The sequence below is a fragment of the Silene latifolia genome, chromosome Y, assembly GCF_048544455.1.
Source record: "Silene latifolia isolate original U9 population chromosome Y, ASM4854445v1, whole genome shotgun sequence".
NCBI classification, from domain to species: Eukaryota; Viridiplantae; Streptophyta; class Magnoliopsida; order Caryophyllales; family Caryophyllaceae; genus Silene; species Silene latifolia.
In genome coordinates this window covers 199,221,272-199,231,832 of record NC_133538.1, presented here as the reverse complement: position 1 = coordinate 199,231,832, position 10,561 = coordinate 199,221,272, and positions in this window count along the sequence as shown.

Sequence of the window (10,561 nt, the reverse complement as noted above, 5' to 3'; positions counted from 1 at the left end):
AGGGAGCCAAAGGTCTGAAAAGAGAAGAATGAAATGACCCCTCGGCCCAAATCTATATTATATATATCAGTTTTCGTGCCTGTAGACTTCAACTCGGTCGAGTCTTGGGTCCACTCGGTCGAGTGGCTCCACTTGTCTGAGTTCACTCCTCAACCTCCTCCTATGTTGGCTCTTATGCGCTAAGGTTCGTTACTCGATGACTTGTGTACCCTTATCTAAGCCAATTACTCTATTCGGGAGGGGTATAGGTCCCAACAAGGGCGGGTATTACAATCTTCGCTCATTAAAATGAACTTCGTCCCCGAAGTTCGCTCATCCTCAAAAATTATCCTCGCGATCCCTAGATCTAGAGGTCAACGTACTCGCCATACACCCACTACACTATAGGATTTTCTTTGGTATTCTCATAACTCCTCATATAGGTTATCGGCAGTACCTATCAACTATGGGTGAAGTATAACGAAATGTTACAATCTACCCCCCTTAAGTACTCGACCGAGTGTCACGTACTTGACCGAGCAAGAGTGACCGAGTACCTTCTGGTTTTAACCCCTGTCTTGTTTAGGTGGCACTCGGCCAAGTAACCGGTGCACTCGACCGATTGCTTCCAAGCACTCGACCGAGTGCTTCGATTCAGACCCAGAAATGCGGATTTTGGTTCCATGTTATATATACCCGTGAACAGTAATATTCTCTCTCTTAAACAGACATAATCCTCTCAAAACTCTCTAGAACCTTCCCAAAAACCGTAACAAGAAGACTGATCTTGGATTTGAAGGATTTGTGCACCAAGTTTGAACCTTTCTTGTTTATCTCCATTTGTAAGTTACTATTCATACTTCTATTTCAATTAATTGTTGACCAAACCCTAAAATTTGGTTAAAATTGGGAGTTTTATCTTTTTGGTGTTTAATTGGGAAATTGAGCAATTAAATAGTTGTAATAAGGGATTATAAGTAATATATGGTTGTAGGACATGTTTGTGATAGGAATTGCTTAATTACTTGTAGGAGGAGACTCCATAGAGGAGGACTTCTAGTCTTTGTGGTTGTTGGCGAAGATTTGCTAAAAGGTAGGGTTTTCCCTACTCGATTTCAATAATATGAATGTTTACATATGTTATAATTGTTGGAATTGCATTATAACATAATGATTAATTGTTGTTAGTCTCACATTATTGTTGGAATTGCCTTATAATATGATAATGGGTAATTGTTGTTAGTCTCATGTTATTATTGGGATTGCATTATAACATGATAATGGGTAATAGTTGTTAGTCACATATTTTGGAATTGCATTATAACATGATAATGGGGAATTGTGCCTTAAAGAGTTGGAGTAATTGTTGGTATATGTATTCATGGCATATTTGAGGTTCATGTTAAATGTGAAAGTGACTTACTTGGCATAATGTGATGCATATTGGTTCCATGAGGATGTTGGTGAAGAATTGTTGGAGTTGTGATTGTGTTGTGGTATTGAGGAAACGTGAGGCGGTTAGGGAGATCGTCTCACGCCCGGGTTGCTCCACTCCAAGCTGGATGACATGCACATTTATAAATTGAGGAGGAGGGATTCATGTGGTGTCACGAATCTAGCAGGGGTCCGGTTAGCACCCGGGCTCGGTACACCGTATTACGATATGGGTACCCTTTTCGGACTGCGGTCTGGCTGTTGGTGGCGGTGTTTCGATGCCATCATCGAGTTTAGGTGGATGTAGAGTTATGGTGTAACACCCCCATACATCAAGTGCCTTACCAGGACCACCTAATGCATGGGAATGCTACCATCTCGGTTACCCGAGGCAATGTATATCAAATAGACAATAAAGAAACGTACTTTATTAAGTAAATTTAAAGCGATACATATCCAATACCAAAACTGCTAAAGAAAATACAACCGTTTCCCAAAAATGTCAAACCAACCAAAGTAAATAAATGTTTAATGACACAGAGGAAGACTTCTAGACATCTCGTGATGACTCAACACAGCTATCCATGCACGCCCATCTCATACCTGTTCAATAACTACTCACGACCCCCGAATGGATCACCACAGTTTTCAAAACATTTAAACGAGGTCAGTTACTGATTACACAAAAACAATACAACAAAAACAATACAACAATAACCCAATCTCCATCAAACTCCACACACCTGACTACTCATTAAAGTGTGTAGTCCTGCCAGAATACCCATCTAAACAAGTATTCCACGCCGCCAGTGGGGGACTGCAGCCGAACCACCTAAGGCCCGCTCATCTCATCCGATCGATAACCCATGTTCCTTAATGTACACATCCCCTCTATGGCGGGTTCCACAGAGGGCGAATCAAGGGCGTGAAGCCAATCCCGCAAGTCACTCCACTTAGCCGAGGACGCACCTCACGAACTATAGACAAACAATCACAACCAACTACAACATCAACAATTATGACACGTCTGTCGCGTACCTGTCAAAAATAACCAACTGGCTCTAACTAATATAGCTAGGGAAGTCGGGTCGAATCCACAGAGAGGTAGGAATTTGTCGGCTGAACTTAAGTTCGTCAAAGTAACCAAATTGGGGGTTTATAAAATGTGATTTCTGAACTAAGGAGGACAAGGAGAAGAGAAATAAAAGGAAGGAGTTTAACGGATAAAGGAGAAACTGACTAAGATAAACGGTTCACCATAATCATCCGGTCGAGTAATCTAGATCCCAGGTCAATGCGAAGACGGTCTAAGGGGTAGCGAACGTCACCTTTCGGTCCTTAATTCATCCTAAAGTGTAAACAGTTTTAACTTTCGCCCTCATTTGCAATACTCTATTGTTCGCCACTAGTCTGCCTCTTCCAACCTTTCGGTCCAGGTCAAGGTTCACTAAGAATAAGGGTCTAACTGCGTCGACTCAATTAGGCAATTACAATTAATTGTAGCATTTAAACAACAAAGACGGTACCAGCATTAACCTAGTAAATCGATTACTCTCCCTTCATATTATGGATCCCCTATAGTCTTAGCATAGGGAAATTAGCTACTCATAATCGTTGGATTAACAATCACAATAACCAAATAATTAAGACTGAAAATGATGATGAAACTAATAAGAATTGAATTAAGCAATTATAACAACAAGAGAAGGAAGATTCAAAGCAGTAAATAAAATTGAGAAATAAACTAGATTGATAATACCGAATTCGAGTAACAAAGTGTAGAGGAAGAGTAAAATCCACGAACAGTGACAAAGTGTGATCCCCAAAAATAAACGAAGTGCAGAGAGAGCAGTCACGTAGTGTTCTCCCTCAGTCTTATACTAAAAATCCACTCTAAAACCTAATCTATGGAGTAATTATAAAAGCCCATGAATAATTAGGCGGAAATTAACAGTAGCACATGAAACCGCTCGATCGAATAGAAGTAATCCACTCGATCGAGCAAATTATCACCAAACCACTCGATCGAGTAGTAATGACCCACTCGATCGAGCACCACTTGCATAAACTCCTCGATCGACCACTCAAACTGCTCGATCGATCAATCTTGAGTAAATAAGGCATTCGATCGAACAGTAAACCACTCGATCGAGCTACATAGGTACGTTAGGAATTGAATTGCTTCCTAAATTCAGCTCATGCGTCTTCCAAGTATTAGATTTCCAAGCTCCGGCTCCTTATTTTCCATGAATGCATACAATTGGGACAATTAAGGCTCGATTTAGCTCCTCTTCGGTCAATTCCTGCAAATTACAAATAACGGACCAAAGTAGAATATTCGGGGATATTTGTAGCCAGATGCTACATAAAAAGCACAGAAATGCGTGCAAAAATGAGGTGAAAACCTTATATAAAAGACACGTATCAAATCTCCCCAAACCAAACCTTTGCTTGTCCCCAAGCAAATATGAATGCAACTAAGGGTGAACAGTGGAACGGGACCAACGCATCAGCTACAAATCATCCACTAGAACCAATTTAATGCGATATCATGACAAAGTGGCAGTGAAAAGTGCAAACGAGTTAAATTAATGTTTCAAACTTACTGAACCGTCGACCTTGCAAGATTCAAAAGATGTCGGACTCTCACGGATCGCTCGTCACTCAAAATCAGGCACAAGGTGAGAATATATGTGGAAGATAGAAAGAAGTAAGACACTCACCTAACTCGACCTGTAAGAACATGCATGCAGTTAACCATGAATAAGGTCTCTACAACCGTACATATGCATTCCAACCATACTAATGACCAAGACACGTGCTGAGGACTTACATTTGGGTAAGTGAGGTAATGGGTAAGAAGGGGCTAAAATGAATTTGGATATGTGGGGTTAATAGCCAGGCTAGCAACAACGGATCCAAAAAGTAACTGCATCCCAACTTCGTACTTATGACATCAAGATGAAACGGTGCAAAATTATGCACTAAGCTCACAAACACCAAAGGTCGTTAACTTCCCATAAAATATAGATAAGGCATGGGAGTGTGAATCATTATACAATTCTCATTCTTTTTCATATGTAATTTTCTGTCTTTTTTTTTCTTTCTTTCCTTTTTCGCATTTTTTTTTCGCTTTTCATTTTTTTCTTTTTTTTTTCATTTCTTTTTTTTTTCTCAACGGTTCGACATTTTTCTTCTTTCTTTATTTCCCTTCAATTCTTCCACCATCTTCGGAAATCAAATAATATAACCATATTGCAATAAACATTCCAAGAACTACTCGTTACTAGCTCAGCTAGGGTAGGAAGTATTATAGAAAGTAGTTGATAGGACAAAAAGGGCAAATTGGCTATGTGAGGCTCATGGGTAGAATGAAATAAACGGGACTGCCTCTCCTAACACGTGTCACCATCCACAGACCGAATGCATACAGGTATTAAGAAGACTAGACTCATGCTTATGCAAATTGATGTTACATGTCTTAGAGAGAGTACTACTCACATCCTAAATGAAACCGGTCATGAATGTCACCAGTTTATAAAGCTCTAACCTCAGAATGTAATGTAGCTTGCCGACATAATGAGTCAAGTCTATTCGTTCAGATAAGGGAGAAACAAACACTCGTAGATTATGCACATAATCACGCCAACTAAATGTCAAGAGTATGCAGGGCTCAAGTAAGGGTTCAAAGTAGCGTCAATGTTCAAACGTTCCGACTCAAATTAAACATGAAATTTTTTTTGAAAATTTTGGAAGAAATTTTTTTTTAAAATTGAAACAAACAACAATGCATGCGGAAATAATAAATATGGAAGCATAAATGCAAGAAAACATGCAGACACAGATATGGATGCATACCTCCCCAAACCAAACCGTACAATGCCCTCATTGTACCAAAACTAGGGAAAGAAATGCAAACTGAAAGGAAAAGGAGGAGTGGAGTCGGAAAACTTACAAAACGTCATAAGGAGGGACCTCCCCAAACCGACCATGAACATGGGAGGTCAAAGGAAGTCAAGCAGTAGCTCCAAAGACGTAAAACAACAGCTGGAAGTCAAAACCACTCGATCGAGCTCTTGGAGCAGCTCGATCGAGTGAACCAGTGCATTGGAAGGGCTCGATCGAGCAGACAGCCACTCGATCGAGGCAACATGGGTTCGGATCAGGTCGATCGAGGATATTATCATTCGATCGAATGAAGGCTGCCTCAAAAAGTGCTCGATCGAGCACAATATCTTTCGATCGAGTACTTTGACCTGCAAAACACGCATAAAAAGCAAGAAAACAACGTAGGAAGTTCATAAAGCAGTGTCTAAAGTTCAATGTAAAGCCAAGGGAAAATAAAAGGTTCGACAAAAGCATAATAAAACAGTCCGGGCTGCCTCCCGGAGAGCGCTGGTTTAAGAGGTCCCGCACGACCTTTCTGGCATCAATTAACTGGCGCGTCGAGCTCGTCGAAGCGCAAGGCTTCAACGCGATTATGCCGCTTGATCGCCTCGTGGTAATGCTTCACATATTGGCCATTCACCTTGAATCTGCGCCCCTCGGAATCTTCGAGCTCTACGGATCAAATTTGGTGACAAAGTGTCACCGTATATGGACCACTCCACCTGGACTTCAGCTTGCCAGGAACTAATCTCAACCGGGCATTGAACAGCAACACCTTTTGCCCCACATGGAACTCCCGAGGTAGGATCCTCTTGTCATGCCATCTTTTCGTCTTTTCCTTGTAAATACGTGAACTGTCATAGGCATTAAGCCTAAACTCTTCCAATTCATCTAGCTGCAAAAGACGATTCTGACCACACAACTTAGGATCATAATTAAGCTCACGAATTGCCCACCAGGCCTTACATTCCAACTCAACAGGTAAGTGACACGATTTCCCATAAACTAACCGATAAGGTGATGCACCAATTGGTGTCTTAAAGGCAGTTCTATAAGCCCATAACGTGTCATCAAGCTTAAGACTCCAGTCTTTCCGTGATTTAGAAACTATCTTAGACAAGATCTCTTTCAACTCGCGATTAGAGACCTCTACCTGACCACTAGTTTGGGGATGATACCCCAAACCACGCCGTGTTGCACACCAACTCTGCAGACAAGTATGGAAGTGAGTTTCTTTTCTTTAAAATGCATCCCCCATCACTAATGACGACCCTAAGGACACCAAAACGGGGAATATGATCTTTTAAACATCTTTATCACGGTCTTAGCATCACAATGAGGTGAAGCAATTGCCTCAACCCATTTTGACACATAGTCTACGGCTACTAAGATGTACTGTTACCTTTTATTGGATGGGAACGGTCCTTGGAAATCAATGCCCCAGACATCGAAAACCTCAACCTCTAGGATGCCGTTTTGTGGCATCTCGTGTCTCTTCGAAATGTTCCCCGATCGTTGGCAAGCATCACAAGTGAAACAAAAGACTTAGCGTCGTGAAACAAAGAAGGCCAAGAAAAAACCAGGTCAAGTACCTTAGCCACGGTGCGCGATGGACCGTGGTGACCACCATATGAAGAGGAGTGACAGCCTTCCCGGACTATTTTGGTCTCCCACTGCGGAATACACCGTCTGTAGAGACCGTCTCGCACATTCCTTAAACAAGTAAGGGTCATCCTGGAAATCTTTGCTAGCGTTATAAAGAAAACGCTTCTTTTCTTTGATGAGAGAGGTCGGCGGTAGCTCGCCACTGACAACGAAGTTAGCTATATCTGCATACCAAGGTTCTTGGTTAACAATAGATGATATAACAGCAATTAAAGTATCGTCAGGAAAGGAATCATCAATAGGTAGAGAATCTTCCCCTTCTTGTCGCACCAGCCGCGACAAGTGATCAGCTACAACGTTCTCAGCTCCTTTCTTATCCTTGATCTGCAAATCAAACTCCTGAAGAAGGAGTATCCATCTCAGTAGCCATGGTTTGGCCTCCTTCTTAGCAAGGAGATGCCTCAATGCTTTGCATGGTCGTAAAAGAAACAATGACTTCGACCCAACTAAATAAGTACGAAACTTCTCTAAGGCATAAACTACAACTAACGACTCCTTCTCGATGGTAGTGTACTTCACTTGAGCCTCATCCAGAGTTCGGCTCGCATAGTAGATAGCATTCAAGGCTTTGTCTTTCCTCTGGCCAAGCACCGCTCCTAGTGCATAGTCACTCGCATCACACATGACCTCAAACGGCAAATCCCGGTTGGGAGGTCGTATGATCGGCGCAGAGACTAAAGCCCGCTTTAACATGTTAAAAGCGAAAAGACAAGCATCGATGAACACAAAAGGGGCATACTTAGCGAAAGAATCGTGTAAGTGGTTTAGCAATTTTAGAGAAATCCTTGATAAACCGGCGATAGAAGCCGGCATGACCAAGGAAGCTCCTCACCCCCTTAACATTAACAGGAGGTGGTAATTGCTGAATCACTTCCACCTTTGCTTTATCAACTTCTATTCCCCTATCAGAAACTAAGTGCCCTAAGACAACTCCCTCGTTGACCATAAAGTGGCACTTCTCCCGATTCAAAGACAAGATTAACCTCAATACAAATACACGCAACACTTTCTCAAGGTTAGACAGACAGTTAGAAAAATCACTTCCATATACACTAAAATCGTCCATAAAAACTTCCATGATAGACTCAATATACACTGAAAATATCCCCATCATACACCTTTGGAAGGTGGCAGGGGCATTGCATAAACCAAAAGGCATTCTGCGATACGCAAAAACGCCCTTAGGACAGGTAAATGTAGTCTTGGCTTGATCGTCTGGGTGGATAGGGATCTGAAAGAACCCTGAATACTCGTCTAAATAGCAGAAAAATTTATGAGAAGCTAACCTTTCTACCATTTGATCAATAAAAGGAAGGGGAAAGTGATCTTTCTTAGTGGCGGCATTCAGTTGTCTGTAGTCTATGCACATCCGCCAACCAGTTACTACTCGAGTAGGTATTAATTCATTCTTCTCATTCTTAACTACAGTTGTCCCTCCTTTCTTCGGGACCACCTGTACTGGACTCACCCATCTAGAATTACCGACAGAATAAATAATACCTGCATCCAGCAGCTTCATTACCTCAGCCGTCACGACATCTTGCATCTTCCGGTTCAGCCGCTGACGACCCCATCTGCAAGGTTTGTGATCCTCCTCCAGCTCTATCCTGTGCATACAAATATCGGGACTAATCCCCGTGATATCATCCAGTGAATAGCCCATTGCCTTCCTGTTTTTCTTAAGTACAGCTAACAGAGAGGTCAGCTGCTCATCACTAAGCTTGGTACTGACAATGACTGGATATTGCTCTGTATCGTCTAGGAAAGCATATTTAAGATGAGAAGGGAGAGGCTTACGTTCCGGTACCTTTACCTCAATGGAGCAAAGAGTGCTAATCATTTGTTCCACCTGCTCTCCCTCATGCTCATCTAAATCATCAAGGAGCAAATCCAACGCAGTGTCATCGTCGTCTGGGCTATCTGCACACTCATCAAAAAGCATAAGAGCTTCTAGGGGGTCCTTCATAAAAGAACTCGACCAGAAGTCGTAAATAGACTCGTCAATGATATCGACCGAATAGCAAGTGTCCTCTATCATTGGATGGGCTAAAGTACTGGGCAAACTGAATGTGATAGCATCATCCCCTACTGCAAGAGTCATACGCCCTTGTCTGACATCAATAACGGCCCCAGTTGTACAAAGGAATGGTCTTCCTAAGATAATTTGGGTCCGGGTGTCCTCAGCTATATCCAAAACAATGAAATCTAATGGGATGTAAAGCTTGCCTATTTTCACAGGCACATCCTCTAAGACACCTAAGGGTCTCCTAACAGATCTATCAGCCATCTGTAGGGTAATGTTAGTCACTTTGAAATGACTCATCTTCAGTTTCTTGCAGACAGGAAGGGGCATGACACTGACACTGGCACCTAAATCGCAAAGGGCCTTATCAATAACCATATTGCCTATGACACAAGTAATAGAAAAGCTGCCCGGGTCTTTCATTTTTGGAGGGGACTTATTTAACAGCAAGTTACTAGACTCTTCCATAAATGAAATTGTCTCAAATTCACTCAAATTTCTCTTACGCGTCACGATATCCTTCATAAACTTAGCGTAAGTGGGTACCTGAGTAACAAGTTCGGAAAAGGGGACAGTTACCTGGAGGTTCTTCACGATGTCCACAAACTTATCGTACTGTTGCTCGATCTTTGCGTCCTTCAGACGACTTGGGAAGGGTATCCTGGTAGCGATGAGTGGTCCCGCAACCTTTTCTTTACCCTTATCAATGCGTGACGTCTCCACAGCAGGGGAAGATGACACGGTGGCGGTATTAGATAGTAAATTAGAATTTCCGCCACTTAAAGTACTGGATCGAGTACTTTTATCAGTCGATCGACCATGTTTATCACTCGATCGAGTGGTCTCTTCAGCATAGTTACTCGATCGAGTAAGAGTGTCACTCGATCGACTAACTTGGAATTCTGCACCTCTCGATCGACCACCATTTTCACTCGATCGAGTAACAGGATGGGTTGAACTGATCGATCGAGCAGAATAGTCACTCGATCGAGTGGTTACAGCACACGCAGCAAGTATTTCCTTCAAAAACTCGTCTAAATCATCATCCGAGTTATCATCAGCTGTCAAAACCTCGTCTTCCTCATGAGTAAGGTCATTTTGAAAATTCATTGCACTGACTGGATCGCAAATTGAAAGAAACTTGGCTTGGTCTGTCGCGAGTGTCAACTGCGCGACTTGTTCTTTCAATTCCGATATGACCGTTTCAGATTGCCGTGACATCTTTGACATACTCAACATGATGGATTTTAATTCGGCAATCTCTTCGTTTGCAGAGGGAGGAATTGGTAGCGGAGCTGGCGTGGAGGGAGCAGAGACGCTCTTTATCTCTTCATATAGCTGAGAAAAAGGGACCCCTTGCTTGTACTTCTTATAAGCGAGGGCGCGCTCTACACTTGCCATACATTCATAAAGGTCGTGCCCTTCCTCGCCACATCTACCACATAGCTCTATATGCTCTGTAATCGTAGGCATCTTAGCGATTAAACTTTCAATGTAAAAGTTAACCTGCAACTAATCAAACTTTGCAGAAATGAGATCGGCCTCAAGGAATAAATTCCCTGAGACGAGAGA